The sequence below is a fragment of the Gossypium arboreum genome, chromosome 5 (genome assembly GCF_025698485.1).
Source record: "Gossypium arboreum isolate Shixiya-1 chromosome 5, ASM2569848v2, whole genome shotgun sequence".
NCBI lineage: Eukaryota > Viridiplantae > Streptophyta > Magnoliopsida > Malvales > Malvaceae > Gossypium > Gossypium arboreum.
The window spans coordinates 19,517,438-19,521,421 of NC_069074.1; positions in this window are offsets into that span (position 1 = coordinate 19,517,438).

A 3,984-nucleotide genomic window follows, 5' to 3' on the forward strand; every position below is an offset into this window, starting at 1 on the left:
AAAAAAAAGGACCAAATAAAGAATTATACCTAATGTATGAATTTAGGCGGCAAAAGATGGAAGAATCTAGGATTTTCTTAGATTAATTAATTTATTTATTATTATAGTAATTATTATTTAATTGATATTAAATTATTATATTATGAAATAAATAAAAGAAAGACAAATGTATAGTGATAATTTAATACAAGTGTATGAAAAAAATAAAAAAATAAAAAATAAAAATAAATACATGTGTAATAATTATTGTAAATACATTTGTAATACATGTGTGCAATTACTTATTATTTAAGTAAATATTAATGTTATTATTATTATTGAATTGATATTATATTATTAAATAAATTAAATAAAGGCAAATGTGTGGATATGATTTGATACAAATGTATTAATAAAAATACATACATTTGTAATACATGTATTTGATATTAAATAGATATTTATTATTTAGTAAAAGATATTTTATTAATTAAATAATTATATTATATGATATGATTTTTATGTGATGAATAAATAAAAGTGTGACAAATGTAAGGATATAAATGGATACAAATGTTAAATAAATATTGGTTATTTAATAGATTTTATTAATAGATATTTATAATGTTATTATATTATATATATATATATATATATATATATATATAAACAAAACTAAAAAGAAAAGAAAGAAAAGAAACAGAATAGGCAAACGTGAAGCAGGGGAAGGAAAGGAAGAAAGAAAGGAAAGAAAAAAAAGGAAAATTCAATGTTTGAAGCTTTAAAGTTTAATAGGTTAAGGCTAGACCGTTGAATCAGCATCCCAGGCCGATCTCGAATTTAATGAGGTAAAGTATATTGAGTATTGGTAATGGCATGTACCTAGGATGTCTTATGAGAGTCATTTAGGTTGTGAAAGTATTGATAAAATAAGTAAATTATGGCTGGCAATGGTATATAGTATGAATTTGAAATTTGAAATTTGAAAGAAAAATTCATAGTAATTCTCATTTAGTCCTGAATTGATTTTACTGTTCATATTGGACCGCGAGGACCCATTAAAGGGACGTCATCTTAAAATTATGATGAGTCTGAACGTTTATATTTAATTAATGTCTGTATTGTACTGTACTAATTGGTAATGTCTCATAACCCTATTCCAGCGATGGTATGGGGTTAGAGGTCGTTACATAACAAGACCTAACTTCTCGTTTTTTTCAACTATGACCTTACCCACGAAAGAGTTTCTCTTGATCTTTTTTGCATATTTGTTTGTCTAGTTGGAGGTCTAACATCTCCATGTCAAAAACCAATTCTTCTTATTCTTCTGATTTGGTGTTGGGATTAGTTGGTTCAATCATTGTGTAAACTTGAAGTTTAAGTACCTATTGGTAGTTAGCAAAGAAATAAAGGAGAAAAAGTTGTAACAACCATATTAATTAATAATGAGACAATCCTAGATTCAAACCTTTAAAAACAAAGGTTAACCATTGAAGGTGAAAATGACACACTTGGAAAGTAAACAAGTTGAAAGCAAATCTTGTAAACAAGACATGTAACACCTGGTTGTCAATAAATCTAAAATTTAGAATGAATAAGGGATTAAATTGAAAGAGACCGCAAGTTGACAACCTATATTGGGAGAAATGAGAAAGTTAAAAACTGAATTGGACAAGGTTGAGAACTCAACCAGCTGATTCATTAGTAGGAGACATCATAATTAGCTATGGACGGCTCTCATAAGATTGTAATTAGCGCAATAAGTGTAACACCCCGTACCCGAGTCCGTTACCGGAGTCGGACACTAGGTGCGTACAGACCTAACTTTAATTATTTTCACAGTCCATTTAAAAATTTTCAGACAGCTGGCTAACTGTGTCACTGTCACCTTAAAAATCATATCTTGAGTTCCACAACTCGAAAATCAGTTTCGTGATTTTTCCCCGAAACTAGACTCATATGTGCATCTACAAATTTTTTTCTAGAATTTTTGGTCGGGCCAATTAGTATAGTTTATTAGTTAAAGTCCCCCATGTTACAGGGATCGACTACACTGACCTTTGCGCATTACGACTTGGATATCTCCCTGTACAGGGCTTCAATACTGATGCTGTTTGTTTCTATGGAAACTAGACTCGAAAAGGAATCTGTAAATATAAGTCATGACTTTTAATTATCTCTGGTCAATTTATAATGAATTTCCAAAGTCGGAACAGGGACTCCAGAAACTGTTCTGGCCCTGTCTCACGAAAACTTAAATATCTCTTAACATACTGTTCATATGATCATTTCGTTAATTTCCTATGAAAATAGACTCGTCAAGGTTCGTTTACATAATTTATTCACTATTTAATTCCCTTCCTACTATTTTTAGTGATTTTTCACATCCATGTCACTGCCGCTGCCAGCATCTGTCTTTAAGGTAGGCTTTACCAATTTCATAGTTCCCATGATTTATCTAGCCCCTTTAACATAATTAGCACAAAATATGATCATGACTAACCATCCCAATGGCTAATCGTTTCCAAACATTTCCATGCCTCTTATGAACAACATACAATGATTATAATTCCATGCCCAAAGTATACTTAAGCCATTTTCGCATGGCTATCCAAATTTACACAAAACGAAAGGTACATGACCTACGACAAAAGGGTAGTCCTATACATGTCATTTCAAATTCAACCAAAATTATACCAAAAAGGGGCTTCGATAGTGTGGGAGACTCCGACTTTCAAAAATCCCGAGTCCGATAGCTGACGAGCCCAAATCTATAAAACAGAGAAACGGAGTAAGCAATTTATGCTTAGTAAGTTTTGAGCCATGAATTTACACACAACCAAAGTATAACATTCAAGTAGCTAAACAGGTAATTCATATGCACAAATTCTCAATGACATGCTTACTTCACAATACCAACTCTTATATTCATACACAAATATCAACTTAGCCAAGGGCCGGTAGCTTATTTATCAACTGAGCGAATACTCGTATGTAAGTGCTCAACTAGTTAAAAGCACATACGGTACATACCTCATTGTTGGGATTTTCACAAGTGTAGTAACTGAAATTTTTACAGCAAGTTCATTCATTCACAAATCACGTACCTTCGGAGTTTAACCGGACATAGCTACTCGTTCAAATGCCTTCGGGACATAGCCCGGTTATAGTAACTCGCACAAATGCCTTCGGGACTTAACCCGGATATCACAACTCGCACAATTGCCTTCGGGCTTAGCCCGGATATCACAACTCGCACAATTGCCTTCGGGCTTAGCCCGGATATCACAACTCGCACAATTGCCTTCGGGCTTAGCCCGGTTATCACCCGAACATTCATACACATCTCAACAAATCATGACACATCTATGTTTCAATTTCATAACAAAAATTTATGCACAAATCACTTAACAAGCAATGCCATTTTCGGCTCAATGGCCACATACAAAGGGCACGATTTTGATTTGCTTATAACATAATCTAATCAATTCAAGATCTAAGTTTCGATGCTCGAAAACTTACCTCGGATGTTGTCGAGCGCTTTCAATGGCTATTCAATCACCTTTTCCTTTCCTTTATCGGATCTAGTTCCCCTTTGCTCTTGAGCTTTATATTAACAACTAAATTGATTTAATCGTTTTGAATATCAAAGGGGAATTCAAGGTACTTAGCCCTTATAAGGCCGCACACACTTACATCCACATACTTAAGCTCAATAATTATAATATAGCATCAAGTACTCATTTCACTCATATGGCGATTGTTCTTGGTCATACATACACGAAATCAAAAATAAATTTCCAAGATTTTCACATTCGGCAATAGCTCATAACAAGGTAGCCGATTATCTAAGCCAAGAATAGGCATCAATATGCTTGCCTCTAACCGAATGCATGCACACCAATTCACCTCATGTGGCCAAATATGCATGTCCATGTTGAGGCCAATTATATACTTCAAAACCGAAACATCATCATATGTAAATGTATACCTTGAGGTAGTACA